This window comes from Globicephala melas, chromosome 12 (assembly GCF_963455315.2).
Source record: "Globicephala melas chromosome 12, mGloMel1.2, whole genome shotgun sequence".
Lineage (NCBI taxonomy): Eukaryota > Metazoa > Chordata > Mammalia > Artiodactyla > Delphinidae > Globicephala > Globicephala melas.
Genome location: NC_083325.1, coordinates 1,844,909 through 1,869,374, shown reverse-complemented (window position 1 = coordinate 1,869,374; position 24,466 = coordinate 1,844,909). Strand labels below are relative to the sequence as shown.

Sequence of the window (24,466 nt, the reverse complement as noted above, 5' to 3'; positions counted from 1 at the left end):
TTCTTCTGGGTTCTACCCTAGTCTCTCTTCTCTTCCTATTCTGCCGCCTTTCCTACACAACCCATTCACTCCTATTGCTACAACTGCCATTGATACGACGGTGATTCCTGAATCTCTGCGGCCACTCGAGAACGTTCTCCTGAGCTTCGATTCCACTTCTCCTTGGATATCTGCTTGGGTGCCCCATAAGCCTTATAAAGTCATTGTACCCACGTAAACGTCATGTCTGGTGCTGCCTTTTTCAGTAAATGGCACTGGTGTGCACTGTCTTGCCAAAAAAGTATACTGTAGCATGACTTATTATAATATACATTACTATATATTACAGTATTATTTATGTATAATACAGTACACAATTTTATGATAGTGTAATGTGTTACAATTTTATAGTTATAGTATAACATATTTTATATAGATAAATAGATAGAACTGCTCTCTCTTATTCTCTCAACTAACCTAAAACCAAATACCAAACATTGGTTATTAACAGCTCTCAAACCTGTCCACTCTTGCCATCATCAATTCTGTGAACCTACTTCCAGCCTCTGCAACCAACCTGTATTCCTAACTCCAGGGTTGCCTCTCTCCAATCCGTTTGGAAAATTTCACTGTCAACGTGGACTTTTTAAAACGGAAATCTGCATATGTCATTCCCTTTCTTAAATTCTTGAATGCTTCATTTTATTAGCAAAAAGAGCAAACTCCTTAACTTGGCTCACAAAGACCAATGCAATCTGGCTTCTGCTTAACTAGCTCTTTTCAAGGTTCCTGCCTGAGCCCCTTAACCGGCGAGTGGATGGGACCAGCTAAAGGTCCATTCACCGGGCACACTCCGTTTTCTCTTTTGTCAGGGCTTAGCTCACCTACCACTTCTAAGAGGAAATCTTCACCAGCCATCCTTCCAGGTCTGGTTTTGATGCTGCCCTTATGTGTTTGCACAGCATCTGTATTTCCTATATTATGTTCTATTTCAATTGACAGTTAACTTACCTTTATTCCGTACAATAGCTTTGTAACTTGGCTGGTCGCACGCGTTTCAGCTTTTGTCAGTGTGCCTCCCTGTTATGCAAAGGCTTGAAAGCTAAAATCTACACTTCTCATACGTCCTTGTGGCCAGGTGTTTTGGATACGTTTAGGTTCCCCAGTTAGATGTACCTGCATAGGGACCACAATTCAGAACAGTGGGAAGGTGAGTGCTGGGACCTGAGGCGCACAACTGGCCCTGGAGCCACACCTGGGACTCAGGTAAGGCTGTATCATCCTGGAGGCTGCCGGAGCAGTTCCACGCCCCCCCGATCCCTGCTTGTGGCAGAGGCAGAGGCTCCACTGGCAAGGCAGTCTGGGGAATTTTTCTAGTAGTAAAATTCTGGAGGCTCAGTCTGGAGCGTTCATCATTTCATCATCTCAACTCTCTTACAAGCATCTAATTTATGTATTAAATCTGCTTCTGCCTGAACCTCTAAGTGGTATATATTATCCATCCCAGAGGTCTTCAAACATCCTCCTCCTGTTCATCTCATAAAAAGCTCTCAGTACATAGCTGTTGACTGATGGGTAGACATACATCAAAGATGTTATTACCCTTCTCTGGATCATTTCTGGAGAATATTTTTGATATTTCAATAAAGTAACAAAGAATACCAGAATAACTGTGACGATCATATCTAACGATAGCCAGAATAATTACTCTCATCACCTAAATAAAACTCATAGTAGTAAAAGAATACATAGTCTTATTCTACAGGAGATCATTAGAAGCTGTGTGTTCCTGAAGTTACTGTGGCACATTGGTTATTTTGGAAACACATCTTAATAGCGCGGCATGAATTCATTTCTATCAAAAGTTAAAGCGCCACATTTTCTGCTGTGTATGCACTGGAACATTTTAACTATTTGAATAAAAATATTATTCAGTTTATTCGATTTTGAAAAAAGCAGTAAGCTATTTGTACCATTTTTTCTTGTTGATCTAAATGTCTAAACCTATGAGAGATGGTAAACAGACCTGCATCAGGACAGGCATTAAATTCCTGTATTGCGAGCAGAGGAAAGAGTATAAGAAAAATCTCAGTCCACGTACCTCTGGGAGCAAAGCGTTTACGCAAACCATCCAGACAAGCGGTCTTCCATCTGAGTTCCGTTCCAGACAAGTCTCGCCTCAGGTTGTCAGGCCAGGCAACAGTTGCTCAGTCACATTGCTGTGTGGCCACAGGTTAACTGTATTTCTGTAAGAAGAATATTTGAGCAACAGATTAAACCACCCAGGGAAACGCTGAGATAAGGTTAATTAGAAATATTGAAGTAAGGCAAGGGTTCTTTGATAGCAAGTTTGGGCAAAAGCGGAGAAGGGAAGCTTCTGTGTGGAAGGGATAATTGAAGGCTGAACCTGAGTTTGGGAACAGTTACATCTCAGAGCAGTAGACTGGTTAGCAACTTTTTTTTTTTTTTTTTAATTTTAAAGTCCAGACACAAGCTTTTGCTACAGAGAAACTTTTTCAGGTGTGACAGGATCAGAAGTCCTGGAAATCCAGTGTTTAAAATTGGTTCCCAACTCAATGGGTTTAAAATGTTCATCACTCTTCCCCATGACGCACTCTCCCTTCCTCCAGTGATGCAAACTGGATGTCCCCAGGTCACTTGTATTAGTTAATGGAGGCTAGACAGTTCTAATAAACAGACTCAAAATGCAAATGGCTCAAATACGATAGAATTTTATTTTCCCCTCATCTAACCCCCATAGGCTGCTGACCCTGGTGGGCAGCTGGTTCTCTTCCAGGCATTCAGGTCACCCCCACAATACGGATCTCCCTCGACCGATAGGCTTATGTCACAATGAGCGCATCGTACGTTGAAAATATCCTAAGGCGAAATGCATTTAATACACCTGACCTATCAAACACCGCAGCTTAGGGCTTCCCTGGTGGCGCCGTGGTTGAGAGTCCGCCTGCCGATGCAGGGGACGCGGGTTCGTGCCCCGGTCCGGGAAGATCCCACATGCCGCGGAGCGGCTGGGCCCGTGAGCCATGGCCGCTGAGCCTGCGCGTCCGGAGCCTGTGCTCCGTAACGGGAGCGGCCACAGCAGTGAGAGGCCCGCGTACCGCACCAAAAAAAAAAAAAAAAAAAAAAAGGGTGGCTAGAAATATATCATTGCTTACCCAGATTACTAATTCCTCAATATTACGAAAGCCTCAGAGGCTATGTCATGTAAAAATATGTATCATTAATTTTTCATGGTTAAAATTCTCTGTTGACCTCTCTGAATATTTTCCTGGCATTAAACACTGACAGAAATAATCATATATGCCTTGGGTATTTAGTTAACTGCCCAATACACAGTTTGGGGCTTTAAAAATTTATATTCATGTTGCAAATCATCCCTCTTTTTTGGTTAGGGGTCCCCAGATCTCTTGTGTCACCTGATGCAGAAGTTTTGTTGTGGTCTTTCCTGTGCTTTGTGGTACGATATTACCTCACTATCCAGAAAACAAAGCCTGGACACGTGCAAACTGCAACTACATCGGCTTTTTATTAGCCTAAAAATTTTAAACTTACTCTCCAACTTATTGCATACTATAATCCAGGGTTTTCTACTTTTTAAGCAGCATAACTGCTTCTCAAGATTCTTTCTGCTAGTGAGTATCTATTTGGGTCCTTGAATGCTCAAGGTGTTCTAAGATACATTTTTTCGAGGCTAAACATCATTTCATTCTTCCTGAAAACATACATAAATTCTCCGAGCTCCGCTTTGCTACTGAGGTCTCAAATAAGAAGGTGAAAGCTTCCCAGCTGTGATATCATTATGGCTTTTTGTCCTCTTTCCAAATGTGGTTATAGGGTACAGCTAAAACCACCTTTTAGTAACCGCAGACTTTGTGTCACTCAAACATATAAAATGTACTTGTGTTATTATTAAAAGCACAGATTGGTTAGTAAGAAGGAAGTCTTTTCTGAAATCACTGAAGCTGACAGTCGTTCTCAGTTTGCAGCCTCATGCTTTCCCATCAGCTAGAGCGAACAGGTAACAGGCCAGAGAGGAGAGTACAATAGCTACGTGAAACCAACCTCCTCAGCCCAAACCATACGGCCTCTGTCGAGAAACACTTGCTCCAGAGCCTTTGCAAAAGGACCGCTCTTCTCACAAAGAAGGGAGTAAGTCCAGCAGGTCTTGAGAACCAGCAAGGGGAGTTAGTCGCGAAGCTTCCTGGGCCCTGGGAATCTGGCCAGTTCCCAGGGATCCGCGAACATTCTGAGACTTATGATTAGAAATACAAGCATTTAACTTAATAGCCAGAGCTGCACGTTCGCACGTAAGCTGGTGATTACCAGCTTGCGGCTTGGCGAAAAAGCAGGATTCCTTGGGGCGACACCCTGAAGTCTCACCCGTGGAGCGGACGCACCGCCCGGGACCTTCCCGGTTGGGATTCCAGATTGCTGTTCCAGGGACTTCTCAGCATTGCTTGCATCCGGATGAAGTTCTCTTAAATTGGTGATGTATGCGCTATCTCTTTATATGTTCCTTGTTTTCCCAACCTGGTGATGCAAATTCTCCCAGGTTGGTGATGTTGCTTTTTCTCTCCATCTGGTGATGAATCTTCTCTCAAACTCGTGACATACGTGGCAGTGTAAGTGCTCCCAAATTGATGATGTATGCGTGTATATATATGTAGCTTGTCCTTATACTGTAACCTACTGCTAATGTAATCAATTTCCTTACTTCTTGCAAGAAAGGAAAAAAAGGACCGCCTTCTTGGTGCTTCCCCCTGTGGCTTTTCAACAAAGAACTTAGGCCTTTGGGGGGGGGAAGGGCACAGGTAAGCAGCCTCGTGGTTCATTCGTTTATGCATTCATCACTCCTCCACTCCACTGAGTCTTGCTATGCCCCGGGCTATTTTATACAATGACGGGTAGACAGCAGACACCATGTTTGCTGAGGAGCAGCTCGGTGACGGGCATATGCACAAAAGCAAACACTTAGGAAAGAGGGGCTATCGTGGAGGCGAACCAAGCAAACACTTAGGAAAGAGGGGCTATCATGGAGGCGAACCCAAGGGGCTATGGGAGGATGCAGTGGGAGCACCTGACCTCGCCAGTAGTGAGGGGAAAAACAGTCTTCACCTAAGAGACAGCATCTCAAACGATTGATGATGTAATACCCAGATGACGCAGGGGATTGAATTTCAGGCAAAGGGAGACACAGGAGCAAAGGCTGGAAGATTACACAGAGTTTGGGATGGCTTCAGCACGATCGGGGTACAGGGAAGTGCGTGTATTTAAGATAAAAGACATTTGGGGCTTCCCTGGTGGCGCAGTGGTTGAGAGTCTGCCTGCCGAGGCAGGGGACACGTGCCCCGGCCCGGGAAGATCCCACATGCCGCAGAGCGGCTGGGCCCGTGAGCCATGGCCGCTGAGCCTGCGCGTCTGGAGCCTGTGCTCCGCAACGGGAGAGGCCACAACGGTGAGAGGCCCGCATACGGCAAAAAAATAAATAAATAAAATAAAATAAAAGACATTTGAACATACATATATATGTATGTGGGAAGTAGCAAAGGACAGGGGTCAGCAAAGAGGGAAGAATCCACTGGAATGGATGAAGGCTCTTAGCAAATTGGGAGCAGATGTATTTAACATAGGCTTAAAGTTAAGACAGTGAACAGATGTACAAGGATTTTGTCAGCTTCCACTAAGAAATATTTTGATGGGTTTTCAGCTAGTGATAAAAACGAAGATCTTCAGTCAAATAAGATTAGTAGAAAAGTAAAATTTTATCATGCACAGAGTTAAGTATCTGCAGAATAATGGACCACATAGTACATCTGTGGCAAATCCAATGTGCCTTCAACCATCAGTGCCTTGAATTCTAGCATCAAAGAAAGTAGGCTGTGTGCATTATATAGGGTTGACGGTTGGCAAGGAACAAACAGTAGGAAACTGTGGAGAAGTGGTGAGAAAATCAACGACGTTACTCTGGCAATGAGTACAGGGCTCAGCTACGACCCAGAGGAGGAGAGGCGAATGAAACCTGGACAGGGGTTACCTGGCTGGGGTACACGGAATTGAAATGGGGAAGACGGAGACACACAAGTGCAGAGCAGGAAAGTGAAAGATGAGGTCACGGAAGAGATTGTGGAAATTCAGAACGGGAATATGGAATAGCTCCAAAAGACTCAAAAGGTGATGACATTTAAGGTGCTTTCGCAAAGGAGTTTCCCCCAGATTACTGAGGATGACAACTTGACGTCAGAGAAAATATGACGATGTTAAGGCGCTAAATGCAAAAAAAGAGGCTAGCAAAGCCTTCACACTTTGTTTTCGAAATGCAGATTCCTGGTTCTCCAGTTAAAATAGTTCCTCTCCACAAGGTCTTCTACGCCCTTCACAAACGCTGGCCTCCTGAGTCTTCAAAACACAGATCAAAACAAAAACAATGTCCATCGACAGAGGAATGGATAAAGAAGATATGGTACATATATACAATGGAATATTACTCAGCCATAAAAAAGAACAAGATAATACCATTTGCAGCAACATGGATGGACCTGGAGATGATCATACTAAGTGAAGTAAGTCAGACAGAGAAAGACAAGTATCACATGATATCACTTATATGTGGAATCTAATTTTTAAAATATGATACAAATGAACTTATTTACAAAACAGAAACACACTCACAGATTTCAAAAACAAACTTATGGTTACCAAAGGGGAAATGTCGGGGGCGGGATAAATTAGGAGCTTGGAATTAACACACACATACCACTATATATAAAATTGATAGCCAACAAGGAACTACTACACAGCACAGGGATTTCTACTCAGTATTCTGTAATAAATATGGGTAAAGAATATGAAGAAGAGTGAATATATATATATATGTATACTGAATCACTTTTCTGTACACCTGAAAGTAACACAGTATTGTAAATCACCTCTACTCCAATGAATTCTTTTTAGAAAGAGTACAATACTAGTGTGTGCCTGCCTGTTTTGTCTCCTTTCAATGTGATGTTCAAACTCTCTCCCCTTAATACTCAGCCTCCAACCTGCTTTAACACCAGAAGTAAATGTTGTCTCTACCTAGAAATCTTTCCTAAACCCACAGTTCCACCCCAGCTGAATTATTCCCATCTCCTCTTGCTACTGGGCACCCTATGTGTACCTCTAGCAGCCCGTGTGCCACGTAACACTCAGTTATGACCACCCTTCCGTGCAAGGGTCTCTCCCACGGAATGCAAGGACCTTGAGAAAGGGAGCAAAATCTTACCTTTGTATCCCTAGTACCTGGCACTTAATTGGTAAATATTTGCTGACCTGAACTAGGTGATATACCCCAACGCTCTTTTACATTTGTGGGTTTCCATCTTTTCTCCTAAAAAAAAAAAAATAGCTAATGTGTATTGACCACATTACATGCCAAACACACTATATTTAGTGTATCATTTAATGCAGTAATCCTATAAGTTACACATCATTATTGCCACATTATTGATGAAGAGAACAAGTTGTTTAAATCATATTTATAGCATTAAATGCCTTGTATGTAATCACAGGGGTTGCTACTCTAGAGACATTTGTGTGTATTCACTGCTCATGGGTCTATTATCTGAGGGGGGACCACTCGCCACCAGTAAGCATAGCTCCCAAGAAGACAGTGATTGTTTCCTGGGGAGGGGAGGGCTGAGATGTAGCCTCAAGGAAATACATGATCATTTCAGTAAAAGGAGGTGTAATTTAGGAAATGCCATCCAGGTGGCTTTGAAACCTCCTGACCACGGGGGTGCAGTCTTGCCCACCTCCTCACTGAGAATCACTGTTCATGTTTAGACTCATATCGCCAATGTTGTAAATATGAAGGGTAGAAAAAGCCTAGCCCATTACATGAATTTCAAGAGGAACTTTGGTGATTGGTGTTGGTAGAACAGAAGCCTTAGCTCTCTGACTGGAAAATGTGTCACCCTCTCTTCCTATTTCCTGAGTTGGGGAACATTAGAAAATGGGCCTGAGAAGCCATTGTTTGGTGGATTTACCCCCTGAAGACGGAGGTGGGTGGATGTAGGTAAGGCTGGGCCACAGATACAAAGGCAGGCATGTACATTGCACGTGGAACTCATAACCGCCACTTTCCATTCTGAAGGGCAGAATAAGGAAGGTAAGATGGAGACCCCAACTCTCAGCCTTAAGTCACTCGGCCATCACTCAACAGAGAAGACCACGCAACAGTCCTGGTGTGACTCTGCTTCCTTTTCTGGGAAGGCTTTCCAGTGAAGCTCTGAAATTGCACTGATGATAAGAAAAGATTCATTGCAGAAAACAAAATCTATTTGAGAAAAACACTTCCAGATTTCTAAGTGAAGTAGAGTCAGAGTGCCATGTTGAACACTGTTTGCCCCTTCCCCTAAAATACTACTAAGTGTTGATAAAGGACACACACACACGCACGCACACGACAAACAACAGTCAAGCACTGAAAATGTTCACATCTCTGTCTCGGAAACATGACGAAGTAGACGTCTCCCATGTTCCAAGAGCTAATACTTGAACTCCCCACCCGTGACTTCCAAGGTCTAGAGAAACCTTCACAGCTAACACATCCTTCCTCCTGCCCCACAAAACCCGTCACAGGCAGTGTTTATTGTTTGCCCTCACAGCACTATCTTCTCCAATTAAGCAATAGGCGCTGTTTTTATTATCTTTTTCAGGCTGTCTGTGCATGAGAGCTTGATTATGCTAATCAACGTTCCTGAACTTGCAGACAAGCAAGTGACCTCCGTTAAGATGTACGAGTGCTGCAGACAACTGAATGGGGTTAACCTGGCACGTTGTTTTGCTGTGTGTGTGCGTGTGCGTGTGCACGCAGGCGCGCAGGGGAAACCAGCAGCTCTGCGGTCAGGGCAGAAAGAGACAACTTCTCCTTTCACGTGATTTCCCCGTCTTGGGCATCTTGCTTCCGGATGTTCCCGCTGTAGCTTCCTGAGACTTGTTTCGTTTCTCCTGCCCCTTGGTTTCGTTTCTCTTACCTCCTGCCGTCCCTGGCTCTTTCAGGAAACCCCGACGAGCACACGGGCATAAGTGACCACAGCATAAAAATGTCAGGTGATCACTTGGTGCTGAACAGACAGTGCCTGATGCAGAAGCAGACACCTTCACGAGCGTGTCTGCTCTGTTCTAGCCTCGGGCAAATCCACCTCGCTCGCTCTTTTTATTTCATGCATATTTGCTTCTAGGTCTGTTTTGCAGAGACTTCGCTGCATCTCCCCGCGGAGCAGGCAAGGGCAAGAGGATGTGCAACTTCACGAGTCCAGCAGCCCAGCGCGATGCAGTCAGTGAAAAAACATAACGCTGCCTCGGAGGTCTGGGCTTTCTCCAGGCAGCGTGCCCTAATGTCCTGTCTTCTGAGCATGCCCAGTGACCGGCACACAGTGGGGTCCCAGGGGCCGGGTGGGGGGCTCCGGCTGAGCTAGCAGAAGCAGAGCCGGTTTGAACCCCTCATTAAGAAACATGACGTGCAGCATTGACCTCGTGAGGACGGAGGCGATGGAAGTGATGCAGCATCAGAGAGCGTTTGCCCTCGGCTCCGGCATTTAGTCCATTAGGAAGTCGCTGTCTTCCCTTTTTCTGATCCAATGTTCCTTTCAAAAGCCCCTCTGACACCGGTGCGTGAGAGCAGCTGTGGTTGTCTAAGTAACAGGTCCCAGAGACCTTGGTTCTCCTGGTGGCCCTGGGAAGCTCTGGGACACGGCAATCGTGTCAGGAGGGGACACTCAGCTGCCCTGTGAGACCCGGTTCCTCCTTCTGCCATAGTCAACCTCCGTGTGAGGTACTCACTCTTGTCTCAGCGAATAGAAACTCAGAGGTGTCGGTGGAGAGAGCAGTTGCACCACGTGGGACTTGCGCGTATCCATCTCTCCAAATATTCCGCACTAATTAACTAGCCCTGAGCCAGTCCTGTGGTAACAACGTAAGTCTGATGAACTGTCAGGAAGACAAGAACTGGGCTTCTGGTCTTAATTTTATCCTCTGGAAACATTTGCAGTGACGTTATCTTACTGAGGAGTTATTCTAGTGCATATAAGGATATTTTCTCCATCCCAAATGTATAAATTAGCTCCAGATTTCAGGTTGAATAGGCTTTTCTTGAAATGGTAGAATTGACAGGGTCGGTGACCTGTATCTGGCAACTTCCAAAGCAGGCAGACATCCTACTCCCTGTGAAAACGGGCTGCAAATTCTCTGTCTGTTTTCGTTTTAAATAGTGATTTTCCCTTACCTCATCGGACTGAAATCCAGGACCTGGAATCGTAGGGCCTCTTGCAGCTACGTGGGCGGGGCCGGAGCGCGAGGGAGGAGGGCGTGGTCCAGGCGCCGTGGTGCGCATGCTCCGAGGGCCCCTTGCGCCTGTTCGTTGCTGCCCCAGTCTGCTCGACGGCAACTGTTTACACCTCGGTCTTATATTCTCTTATTGTTCTTGGTTCTTCCACCAAACTGCTCTTTCCTGAGAATCTTCCTGCCTTGTTTTACTCTAGAGCCCCAGCATGTGGACACTTCCTGTCACACAATAAGCACTTAATTACTGCTTGATTTATGAATGCTTAATAAAATCAAGCCTAAATTTACAGAACCACTAAACCAGCTGGGAACAGTCCTAACCTAGCCCACACCTGACTAATGAGGAAATGCAGTGGCTTGCCTAATAAATACGCTTCTGGAGCAGCAACAACTTTCCTGTCCATCTCCCGCCCATCGAAACCCAATTGGCTTTGTTGTCATGAACGTCCAATCTGACAATGTCTCATCAGACCCTCCACTATCACCCAGCTCTGGGCCATTACCCTTCCTTACATGAATTATTGCAATAGATCTCTGTTCCCACCTTAGATCTCTTACAACCATAGGCCTCAAAACACCCTTTAAAAGTTGTCACATTAAATTAATCCTCTGCTCAAAGCCCCCAAATTCCTCCCCAGCTCCTTCAGAGTACAATGACCTGAATGATCCGGCCCCTCCTCCGCCTCTCGGTCCCCTCTGCTGCCATGTCGCTCCTTCATCCTGCTCAGCTGTGCTGCCCTCTGCTTTTACTCAGATACAGCAAGCATCTTCCTGCCTCAGGACATTTGCACTGTTTTTATCTTCTGCCTGGACATTCTGCCCAAGATATTGGAATAATCTACTCCGTCGCTTCCTCCTGATCTTACTCAAATATCCCCATCCCGTAGGTCTTCCCTTTCAACCTTTGAAAATGTCACACACCCGGGCTGCCACTAAAGTGCAGGGCCCCTGGCAACCTCTTTTGATGGGGTTCCTGGACACGGAGACAACTGGGCTCACCCAAAGTTGGCGTGTCAGCACCATTTTAATAGCCCAATATCATGCAATCCCGTGAAAGACATGTTGCCTGACCAGTGACAATAATCTGTTTACCAGGCCACCTCCTAGAATCAGAAGCTGGATACAAGGTTCTGAGATGACCCCGTACGTGTAGTCCCAGAGGGCATCTGGCTCACCCTATGCAAGAGATAGTCTCCCAAGGGGGAGAAATGGGGACACGGTCTCTTTTCAAATTTGAAATGCCTTAGCCCGCTGGCACTGCCAGCCATAGCTTGTCCCGGACACTTCAGTGACTTAGACATTTTAACGAAGGTGCCCTAAAATACAGACACTTCACTAGCCCAGTTCTAAAGGTGGTGTTCTCTCTCTCTCTCTCTCTCTCTCTCTCTCTCTCCCTCTCTCTCACACATACACACATCCCATGCATACCCCACACTCACACACATATACTCCACACAACATACCCCACACACACTCATGCACACCACACTGCACGCCACACACTACACACACACCACCACCCACACATATGCACACCTCACACACGATTCCCTCACTAACAGGTGCACACCACACACTACGTGTGCATATATCCAAACCACCCCTACATATGCACATGCACACAGCACACGCTACACGTCACACACACACACACACACCCCACGTGCTTTTCACCTACAGTGACAGACCCTGAACACCGGCGTGTGGCTGTATTTTTTCCGATGTCCTTCTGTTCCACTGACTGGGCAGCATCCTCCACAGTCTGATCTCGGAGAATCCATGGCCTGAGCTGTAACTGAGCCTCACATGGAGAATCCAGGCCTTTGCCGTCCCATTGAACGTGTGCTTTCAGCTAGGCCTGTCTCTCAGCACCTGTTGCCACAGATCTCGCCCCTTGCTTGGGTCTCAGTTCATCCCCAGGCTCACTCCACCTGCCATGAATACTCACCCTTGATGCAATAGAAACTCTGAACCATTTCAATGCCAAACTCCTTCCTTGAAGCTGGTTAATTCTCCCAAATTCTATTACATTTAATGATGACCCACAGCTAAAAATACAGCTAAATTAACATCTATTACTACCCTTCAAAGTAACTCTAATTAAACCAAAATATATTTTGCCTATGTGGATAAAATTTAAGTAAGTGAGGGCTTCCCTGGTGGCGCAGTGGTTGAGAGTCCGCCTGCCGAGGCAGGGGGCGCGGGTTCGTGCCCCGGTCCGGGAAGATCCCACATGCCGCGGAGCGGCTGGGCCCGTGAGCCATGGCCGCTGAGTCTGCACATCCGGAGCCTGTGCTCCGCAATGGGAGAGGCCACAATAGTGAGAGGCCCGCGTACCACAAAAAAAATAAATAAAATAAAAAATTTAAGTAAGTGAGGTTTTATGTGTCATGTCTTCTTGAAGAGGTATGTTCCCCTTAATTCTAGAGATTTCTGAGACAGAAGCATATGCTGTACGGTGAAATGCCAGAAATGGGATTGATTAGCAGAGAAATCATTGCACGCAAGTGCACCTAAGATTCGTGTGTCCTTATGTCTTCAACTATTATAAAGAAACCTTATCCCAGGGGAAAAATAATTCAAGAAAGAACTGGATATATGGAACTGCTGTTCCGTGGCAGAAAGTTAATAGCCGGGCGGGCAGGTGTCTGTCGGCTGTGACAAGCAGTGTGAAAGTACTGTGAATTTTTGAGAGTGTTCTTTTTTTTATTTTACTGGCCAGAAATTTGTTCTGGAGGGGGGATGGGGGATAGGCTATCCCTCACTATCACAGGAGAAATGGACATGAAGGCAGCATCGCGAGTTTCATCCGGCAGTCACAGGAGACTGCACAAGCTTAATGCATTATTCACTAGGAAGTTATGAAATCACAGAGGGAACAGATATGTAAATTCATAGTACAGGATAGTCAGCTTCTTAAATGAAAGCAGATGGAAGACTTTTCGGTTGCATTAAAAACTCATGGTGCCGAAATGCAAACCAACAGAAGATTCTGCAGGAACTTGGCTTGGGAGTGTTTTAGTTTTAATAGTATAATCTAAGACAATATTTGTATGTCACGGGGACAAGAGGGGCCATAGAAAGAGCAGGAGCTAAGCAGAAAGGGAAGCCTGGGTGTCCTTCAGCAATTTCTTGAGACTCTCTAAGCTTCCATCTTCTCACGTGTAAACTAACAAAGGAAGACCTACTTTGTAAAATGAGACGTATTGTGACGGCTTTGGTACGAGAAGTGGGCACTCAAAAAATGTCAGCTGGTTCTCCTGTCTTCTTGGAAAATTTCGGTCGGTGAAACACTCTGAGGGTGTCAGTGCAAATGTCAACCTAGGTCTGGCATCTTGTAGGCAGGCTCCCTAGACTCCGATTTACCAGAGGCTGTTGTCGGGAAGGAAAAACTTTTCCTCCACACTCTTGGGTTATTGCTTGGGAGCCTGCAAATTAAACTAAGAAAAGAGATGAACAGGAGAAAAGGCACACAATTATTAATATTTACGTGCCTGGGAGTTCACAGAAAAGAAGTGAAACTCAAGGAAGTGGCTGTATTCAGGGTCTTATATGCCATTTTGACAAAAAAAAAGTGGGGGGGCTTGGGCTTTCAGGGATGATAAATCATATGGAAGTGACGAGGAAATATATGGGAGAACGGATGAAGGGTGCAAATTATTTTAGTAAGATCTGTTTATATAAACCACATCCTCATCAAGGGAAAGCTATGCCCTGCATCGGGCAGATGAGGGCAGGCAGAGGACTCTTCCTGCATCTGTTGATTCTCAGTTATCTTCAGCTCAAAATAACCTTCACGCCAAAGTGGTGGCCTGTTTTGGGGCGGCACATTCTGATCCCCTCATGTTCAGCAGTTAAGTTTTATACATATAAGTTGTATACATATAACAGTTGAGATATAGACAGATATATATATCGCTTTGAATAATAGATATATACCCAGGAAGAACTTTGTTTTGAAGCTGTATCCTAAGACATTTCCAGGTTTCTTATTTCCGGGAGGCATCTCTCAATTGTTTTCAAACACAATTCAAAGGAGGCTCTTAGAAGATCCGTTGCTCAGAATTTTTGTCCAACCTAATAGCGGTTAAATGAATTTCCAGGTCAGCTGTTCTTAGAGCAAGACTCATGTGTACGTCTCTGGGACCTGCTGTGCGTTTATTCATTGTATTCATCATTAAGATATTCTGGGGTGGTCCAGGACCAGACTAGACCTCCAGTAGTAATGAATAGTAATACTGTGGTAAAGAGTATAGTCCCCTATATAAATATGGAAAGAATTCTCGCCATTTTAGAGTTTGATTAACCCTTTCAGAACAGACTGGGTCCAGTTATTTTACTAAGAGGGAATTTGCTATTTAAATTTTAAGTGTTTACACAATTATAAACAGCAAGAAATTGCAACTCAGAAATTCTGGGATTCTGGGTTCATCAGGGTCACAGAAGGGATTTAACCCACTAAACATGACTAAAAAAGGCAAGACTTCCCAGAGTCTGGGTCCCTCATCAACAGTCCCGTTCTGGAAACACCCTTCAGTCCTGAAATCAGGTGAGGCTGACAGTGCTTTTCTGTGGTTAAGTTCCTTCTGCTCCTTCCAGTCCATAAATTCAAGGTAATTAGCTTTTCTAAACCACAACGCTAAGGGAATAAGTGGTTCCAATGAACTCTGGTGTATGGCTGTGATTCGAGGACTCATCTCTGTGATGGTGATCTGGTCCCCCTTTAAGGGTCTTCTGTTTTGTCTACCATTTCCACTGCATGATGCATAAGAATACATGTAGATCTATGAAGAAATTAACTCCTTGAGTTTTAAAAGTTGGATGTTGTTGACATATAACTCTTAAAAATTGTGTATCGCGCACCTGTAACCTTATCGTGTTGTACATCAACTATACTTCAGTAAAAAGTTGGATATTACCGGAATCCAGGCAGAGAAGGTAAGGTGTACGTTTAAAAGCTGATATATTTCCAAACAGTTTGACTGGACTCCAAACTAACATTACACATAATCAATATGCTACCATCTCCCATAGCTCTTGCTCTTCCTGTTCCTGGCCCTTCCTGAGGGCCACCAGCTGCAGTGAACTGTGGTCAACTGCAGGGTGGCTTTGTGACCGTAACAAATGAGGAGAAGGACACCACACAGCGTGCCTCCACTTGAGGCTTGAGGATTTCAGCAACACGCGTGCCTGGCTGGATTCTGCAGCCTCCAGGTGCAGGGACAGACATGAGTGCCTCGGACAGATGCTGGTTGTGAGCTCCACAGCACCTCTGCTCCTGCAGTCCTTCAGTTTGTGCAGATTTTCATTTCTTCCCCAGAGCATCTCAAAAACTATAACTGCATTCACTATGGTGGATGACGCACGTGAGTTTCAAAAAGGTGCTTTTGCAGCTTTGTTTAATTTCTTAATAAACAAAACCAAGGGCACCACGCCTAAGACAAGCTCAGTCAGTAATTAAACGTCTATCTCATGTCCACGCCCACTATAGAATCGCTTTGCTATTATTCATACCTCTTTAAGAAGCTGCAAATGAGACCCTGGCCCCTGTCCAGAACTCCTTTGATTTGCAAACGCGGTTACAGACCGTAGTCTGTAAAGGATGATTCGCTCTCCTCTCTCCACACACACTCGAAACACTACTCACCCCTCGTCAGGTTCTGAGGGGTGGGGTTCCTGTTACCTGCAGGTCATTCCTTGTTGTCTTGGAAATGTGTTTTCTTTGACTTAGTGTTCCCAATGGGCAATGAATGACCTTAATCTCTGATGGAAAAGGCACAGCAGGTATCACTCATGTGATTGACTATTTCTGAATACATAATATAAACCAGTATCTACTACAGAAGAGAAGAGATCGCTAGACAGACAGAAGGCTTCGGGTAGCAAAGCTTCAGACGTCTGATCTTCACATCCTGTCACATCTTCACATCCCCTTAACATTTAGACCAAAATATTTATAAAATTTATTTCGATTATCTCAGTCAGTTATAGACTGAATTGTGTCCTCACAAAATTCATGTGTTGAAGCCCTAATCTTTGAACACTGGGCTCTGACAGAGGTAATTAACATTAAATGTAGTCATAAGGATGGGGCCCTAATCTCATAAGATAGGTGTCCTCATAAGAAGAGGACACAGAGAAAAGGCCACAGGAGGACACAGCAAAAGGCAATCATTGCAGGCCAAAGAGGGAGGCCTCAGGAGAAACCAACCCTGCTGACACCTCGATCTTGGACCTCTGCTCTCCAGAACTGTGAGAAAATAAATTTCTGTTGTTTAAGCTGCCCAATCTCTGATATTGTGTTATGGAAACCCTAGCAAACTAATACGTAGTCCATGTAGGCTTTTAATTGATTTTTTTAAATTCTCAGGTTTGATTAAAACAACAAAAAAAAACCCTCTAACTTATAAAGACATTTTAAAAAACCTTTAAATGAATAATTTAAAGGTTTAGCCAGTGAATAATATTTTTAATTCTTAATGATTAATAATTCCAGATTAGTAATAACACCATGATGAGAAAATAGAGTTTCATGTTCATTTATTACTTTGCTCTTAATACCAACAGGCTTACAATGTAGAATTCATGTTCAACTTTCATTTATCTGTGTGCCAGTGGAAAATGGCAATGGTGACTGTACACAACAGTGTATTTATCTCTCGTAATCCCATCCTGTCCTCAACTGTCATCTCTGGATGGCTTTTCAGTGAGCTGACAATGCCCTATACAGCTTCGAGATTAAGTTAAATGTTATAAATAAACAGAAAAACTGACTTAATAATAGTCCTCCGTCGATAGCAATACCTAGTGAATGTGGAAAGCAATAAATTCCGCCAAAGAGATAAGCCTATGATCACAGAAAACAACTGCCCAAAATCAGTACTTTGAGGTGAAGAGAGACCCAGACTTACTGTGTAGCCCCATTAAAATGCAAATATTATACTGAATAGCCTTTCCATTTATCTACCCACTTCCCTTAGGTTTGGAACAGAGAAATAAAATCTCTGCTAGCCTTGGTGAGGTTTAAGGAGAGAGGCAGAAGACAAAGCTAGGGGTTTTCTCAGGGAGAGGGCTCATATCAGAGACCTCCTCTTACAACTGAGACCCCTGGAAGGCTCTTTGTCCTGCTGGTAGATGGAGGGAAATATACTCTACTTCCAGAATAAGAATATAAAAGATGTTCCTTTCCTGAGCTCCACTCTGGATAGAGGAGAGGAAGAGAGAGAGAGAAGAATGCCCTCTCTGGCAATTCCTGACAACAAGCTCGGCCTCATAGCCTATAAGGCTGGAATAAATACTGCCTATGAGGCTCTAAATAACTCTAGCCACAAATTTAATTTAAGTTAGGTTTGCAGTACCTCAAGGCGGCTAAGTGGCTGACAGAAGCGAACCATTTCTGAGAAGACACTCCCTGAACCTGGGTCCAAAATAATTCCCACAAATGGTACATGTAAGAAAATCAGTGTATGGAAAAAAATCACAAAACTTGAGGAACTAAGAATGATGAGCAAACGTCAGGAAAATACCTTACACAGAATTAGAATAAAATCTTTTTCAGATATTAGAATCAACAGATTAAAAAATATGTATATTTAATCATATTTTTCAAAAATATAACAGGATGGGCTTCCCTGGTGGTGCAGTGGTTGAGAGTCCGCCTGCTGATGCAAGGGGACGCGGGTTTGTGCCCCGGTCTGGGAAGATCCCACATGCCGTGGAGCGGCTGGGCCCGTGAGCCATGGCTGCTGAGTCTGCGCGTCCGGAGCCTGTGCTCCGCAACGGGAGAGGCCACGACAGTGAGAGGCCCGCGTACCGCAAAAAAAAAAAAAAAAAAAAAAAAAAAAAATATATATATATATATAACAGGATGTGGCTAGGAAGATTTGAGGAAGAATCAATTAGAGCTTTTAGAAATAAAAATTCTAATACGTAAACGCAATGGAAAAAAAATACAACACTTTGTAAATGGCAAGAAAGAAAATTAGTGAGCTGTAATATGTATCTGAAGGAATATTGCAGAATGCAACGCAGAGAGACTAAAAATGGAAATATAGAAATATGAGAGAGACAAGCTCGGTGGATGGATCTAACATTGTAATCCTATTAGAATAGGATTCTACAAGTGAGGAAGGAGAGAATAGGGCAAAATAAATAATGGGTGAGAATTTTTGAAAACTGATAAGAGGCTCCAGTTCACAGGTTTAGAAAGTCCCTCATGCAAACAAACAAACAAAAATCCCTTCCTAAACGCAACATACAAAAAGAAGAAGAAACTATTCATATGGCCACTGACTTCTCAAAGCAGCAGTGAATGCCAGGAGACAATGAAATAATACATATGAAGTAATGAGAGAAATTAACTGTCAACCTGGAATTACATATATAGAAAAACTATCATGCATGAATTAATATGACTCAAAAACATATACTACTTAGCAAAAGAATGAGGGATATTAAATATGAAAGAAGCTCATTAAAGAAACATCTAAAGGATATGCCTCAGGAAGAATGAAAATGACATTCGATGGAAGGTCTGAGATACAGAAAGGAATCAAAAGCAAAGAAATGTTAAAGTGTTAAACACATGGGTAAATTTGATATAAACTGACCATAAAACAATAACCGTGTTCAAAGAGTGGGGATAAAAACAGCTGAGGTACAATACCAGATATCAATAGCAGTGTGGACCGAGAGAAGGATCTAATCATCTTGAGAATATATTTTTTTCAGTTGGGCAGAGACACTGTTAAAATTATTAAAATTTATAAGGCAACTCCCAAAAGAATAGAAACAGGGAATACAACTTCCAAAGTGACAAAGGGAAAAGAAATGTGAATAAAATGATGCAGTCCTAAAAGTATGCCAGAGATGAGAAATCACACAGATGATATTAAAAGAGAGAAAAAGAAACCACCCATACTATCACAGAAATTTAATCTGTATATCTTATAAACTGCATTAGATATTCTTTGACAAATGTGTCCATTATAATATAAAGATAATTAGATGTGAAGTTTAACATTCCAGCATAATAAAAGGATGGAAATAGTCAAATCAAGTAAAAAATTAATCAGAAGAAAGATGGTGTCTACACTAACATCAGAAAAAATAGATTTTCAAAAAAATAATTTAAGAAAATATGTTCTGATAGAATTTTCGAATCACTAGGATGATAAAAATTAGTATATATATAAGCGTTGACATAGCTACAAGACTGTCATATCCACCATTTGAACAGAAGATGTTCATGCATTTACATAAGTACATGAAGGTTTTATCAGACAAACACTTGGTGAGGTACAGGAGATTTGAACTCTACCATTAGAAACCTTGATTTAGCATCTGGTAGAGATGCATAGAGTTCTACATCTAAAAATGGGAAAATCTATATCCATTTCAATTGCCCTCTACTCCTCAGTCTGCATGGTGATGACCACACACTTCCTCTAATTCTTAAATGTAGAAGCACAGGAATCCACCCAGATTCACCTCCTCACCCACATCTAGCCAATCACCATATTCTGTCAACTGCACCTGCCCAGTCAGCACACTTCCTTCTATTTTCACAGCCACAAACTTCCTTAAACACTGTGCCATCTGCACCTTGAAGAGGTTGAAGATCATGTGATGGTGATGACAGTGATGGGCAGAACTTACGTGGCTCGTACATGCCAGTACTTTCCACGTATGAACTCGTTCAGTCCTCACAATGGCTCAGCTGGGTAGATGGGTCATTTTCTCCACTTTCCAGGTGAGAAAACCGGAGCACAAGGTTAGATATTTAAGTGCGTAGTGGTGAAACCAGGAGTAAGTCCGGGTGACCTGGCCGTAGAGTCTGTGCTCTTTCTTACACCTCACTGTAACTTATCCCATCAAAGTATTTTCACCTAAGCCTAGAACACTAAAACCATTTTCTCTTACCCGCAGGGTGAAAATTCAAATTCCTTAATAAGGCACGAAAGGTAGCTCCCTCCTCTAGCCTGATCCCTTGACCATCCTGCATCACACTCTACTTATTTTAGATACTTCCATTTCTTTGAACACTTCTGTGTGCATGCTTGCCTCAAATGGACCACTGAACATCCTCTTCCATCTACTTCTTCACCAATTTTGCTTGGCTAATTTCTACCCATTCTTCATGTAGCTGTTAGTGAGGCATTCTGCCTCTGGGACGACTCTCTCAACCCTCTCCCAGGATAATTCTAAGTATCCTTCCAGTGAACTCCTGTTGCATCTTTTATTCTCTGCTTGCCTCCTCTAATTGATTGTAAGTTCCTTGAAGGCAGAAAACACTCGCTATTCAATTTGTACCCCCCATGTATTTTGGCATATAGAACGCACTCAGTTGGGTGTCAACAATTCTCAACATGAGGTCATTGTACGAACTTCAGGATTTCAACAAATTCCCATGAAATTTTATGTCAAATGTTGTAAACATGTGGATGTGTACTTTCGGGGGGGGCAGGTATGGGAAATAATTTCATTTTAAAAAATTTGGGGGGAGTATAGTTGATGTACAATGTTGTGTTAGTTTCAGGTGTACAGTCATGTGAATCAGTTATACATATACATATATCCACTCTTTTTCAGATTCTATTCCCATATAGGTCATTACAGAGTACTGAGTAGAGTTCCCTGTGCTCTACAGGAAGTCCTTGTTGATTATCTGTTTTATATATAATAGTATGTATATGTAGATCCCAATCTCCCAATTTATCCCTCCCCTCGCTTACACTCCTGGTCACCAAAAGTTTGTTTTCTCCATCTGTGACTCTATTTCTGGTTTGTAAATAAGTTCATCTTTACCCTTCTTTTAGATTCCACATATAAGCAATATCATATGGTAGTCGTCCTTCTCTGCCTGACTTACTTCACTCAGTACAACAATCTATAGGTCCATGTAGGTTGCTGCAAATGACATGATTTCATTCTTTTTCATGGCTGAGTAATACTCCACTGTGTATATATGTACCACATCTTCTTTCTCCATTCTCTGTCGAGGGACATTTATGTTGCTTCCGTGTCTTGGCTATGTAAGCAGGACTTCCTAAATGAAGCTCTTAATGCACAAATCATAAAGCCAAAAAAAAGGGGGGGCTTCCAAAAGAATAAATTTCAAGGGAAAATTTATCACCTTTCATAATGGAGAGCCAGCAGGTACTATCTAAAGTTCAAGATAAATCAAGAAATCTATGACTTGCCACTGAGCTAGGGTGTGTCTGTAGGAGAAATAAATTGGAAGTCCTCCAAAAGCAGCTTTACAGAACCTGTCTCCTGGAGGAAGCCCATAACTTCACAGTACGTCCCAGCATCTGCCCGTCCCATAAGATTAGCAGGTGGCACCTGACTACCCCTTAGGTGGCAAGCTGGATGTATTTTCTGATTCCGTGGTTCCATTCATATTAAGGAATTGAGGGCTGCAAATAGGAAACCCAAATTAATAGTTCCTATATAAATTAAATGTCATTATTGAGCCTGTCCAGGATATGAAATCATTTTAGTCCATCAAGTGTTCTAATTAATGGAGAGCAATAACAAGTCAGATGTGGCTATCCAGTGATGAAATGCATTTGTGTGAGTGGTTGGTGGAATTTGCCTTTTCACTTTATAATTGCAATTGATTTTCAGATTTCAAAGAAGCAGAATAGGATAAAAGACATGCTACTGAGTGAAATTTAATCTTTGATGATTCAAGAAGATCTCACAGACTTTGGGGTCAGTGCTGGAAGCATTCATCATCACTCCTGTAGCTGTGCAGGTAATAATGATTTCTGGCTGAAGGGTCAGTTTTTACTCTGCTCATTTAAGACAGAGTAAAAACTGAGTCAGGAAGAGAAGAGAAAAGTGTTTAAAAATTTAGTGGATGACTCAAGGAGAATAAAGGGAATTTGTATTCACCGGCTGCAGCGGCTCAATTGTTTTCTGTTCTATAACATGCATTAACTTTCCACCCTCCTTCTGCGGCCTCGTAACGGATTCATTATTACTTTTTTAATGATAAAAGTGTTCAGACCAAGTGTTTCATTAAAAGGACAAGCCTGAGCGGGTCCTGAGCACAAAGCCTTCAGTCCTATGAAGTAGAAAGTTAATGTTCACAGAAATTCGCGTGTCCTCTGTATTCGACAGAAGGACAATGACACATTAGTCGTTTTCCACCCTCATCGGGATTGGGGTGAATAGGAAATAGGAGGGAAATAAGAGAAGCAAGGACTGTCCTTTCCAGGCAATCTGTCGGGGTCTTGAAGCAAGCATTAGGCTCCGTCTAGCCTTCATCAGCCTTCTCAAACACCTGGTGATTAATTCTGCACAATAAGAGAAGTGTCAAAGAAGCCCAAGACTGGAAACACATTGGAATCAGAAACCCGGAGCCCACAAAGGACTCCAGCTGTCTTCAGTAACTCAAGACCTTCCCTCCTAACTGCCTGCCAGTCATCTCCAAGAGGCTGTTACATTTATCAAGACAACGAAGTATATTCATCATGTTCTTCCCAAATGCGGTCCTCCTCTTTCCTACCTCATTTCACCCCTTGAGGAGGAATTCATCAACTCATCCTCTGAGCTACTTCTATACCTAGTTTAATGTACGGATGCCTCGATGATCACCTTTTATCTATAAGAAACGGAGGGTACAGTGGCTCATTAGTACCTGTCAGGACAGTGAGCAGACTGAGCGCTCTGAGAGCAGGGACCGTCATTCATTACTGCATCCACAGCATTTTGCATAGTACAGACCTCAGACCGTTCTAAGTATTGACTCACCTATTCTTTATAACAGCCCTTTGAAAGAGGCACACTATTTTCCCAATTGCACAGGGGAAGAAACTGAAGCACAGAAAGTTTAAGTCGCTTTTCTGGGGTCACATACGTAGTGATGGTAGGAGCCATGATTCAAATCTAGGGAGTCTGTCTCAGGTCTGCCTGAACTCTTCATAATGTTTTATCGGTGTCTTCCAATGGTCTCCCTGTTATTAAACTTCCTCTCTCTCTCTCTCTCTCTCTCTTTCTCCCTCTCTCTCAGAAGAGAAAGTATACTCGATACCTTGAGAAGTTACCACCAATTGGCCTCCGCCAGTTGGTCCTGTCAGCTGAGGGTCTCAGCTCTCTTCCAAACTAAGTGTTGACCCATCAACAGGGTGAGCTTACTTTGCCTAAATCCTGACTGATTATCCTAACAATACCTTACTTCATAACCAACACTGGAGCTTTTTCTGCACCTGCCTCAATGCAGACACTGTGATGTAATCCTATATATCATAGGATTTGAATAAACATATTGAATTAAATTTCACTTTTGGCAACAGGAAAACATGATATCTTGAAAACGTATCTGTCTATAAAACACATAAAATGCTGGAAAATGTAACGATAAACACAAAGCAAAATAAAAACTTTAAACCCTAAACTGAACCAAGAAGGAATTAAGAAAAATTTCCCCACATGTACCAAAAAATCACAGCACATCTCCTTACCCAGATTCACCGTTCTGTAGCTCACAACCATCACAGACAGGTTTTTTGAATAGGCAACAAAATTCAAAATATACTAGGATTGGAAGAAAAGAAACAAGCCTATCATCCTGTTTTCTTATAAAATAGCCAAGAGAATTACTAGGGAACACATAGACGTAATAAGGGAATTTAGCAATTTTGCTGGATATACAACATATAGATTAAAAATCAATGACATTTCTATACATCAACAACAAAATGTAGTTTTTAAAAGATACCATTTAAAATAATATTCCATGTATATATGGAATGAATTTTCAAGAGAAGTATATAACCCAGTTGGATAAAATTTCAGTCTTTTTTAAATAAATTAAAGCCTGCCTAATAAATGGAGCAAAATGCCGTATCTAGAAATCGAAAGGTGTCCTCAAATTGTCAGTTCTCCTCAAATTCGTGTAAAAAATTCAATGTAAACCCGATTAAAATTCCAAGAGAGTTTTTCTTGAACTTCCTGAAACTTAACATACTAATTTCAAAATGTATGTGAATGAACACACAGTTCGGGGACGGTCCCGCAGGTGTAATCTCTTATAGAAAAGTGACAGTAAGTAGGACAGGAGAGTGCGTTTGCAGGAACGGGTGGAAACACAGGAACTGATGGAGGGACTGGAAACACACGCAGACTTTTCTGACTC

The 24,466-nt window shown here is 42.9% G+C and overlaps 1 long non-coding RNA gene across 1 annotated transcript in view; it reads right to left on the bottom strand.

Annotated features, from left to right (window-relative positions):
* Positions 1-1,045: 1,045 nt before the first annotated feature.
* Positions 1,046-24,466, bottom strand: part of LOC132598273 (uncharacterized) — a 49,156-nt gene continuing 25,735 nt past the window's right edge. Inside the window, exons 2-3 of the long non-coding RNA XR_009566299.1 lie at positions 2,081-2,225; positions 1,046-1,155 (exon numbers count right to left, since the gene is read on the bottom strand). This is a non-coding gene — a long non-coding RNA (uncharacterized lncRNA). The remainder of the gene's footprint in view (positions 1,156-2,080; positions 2,226-24,466) is intronic.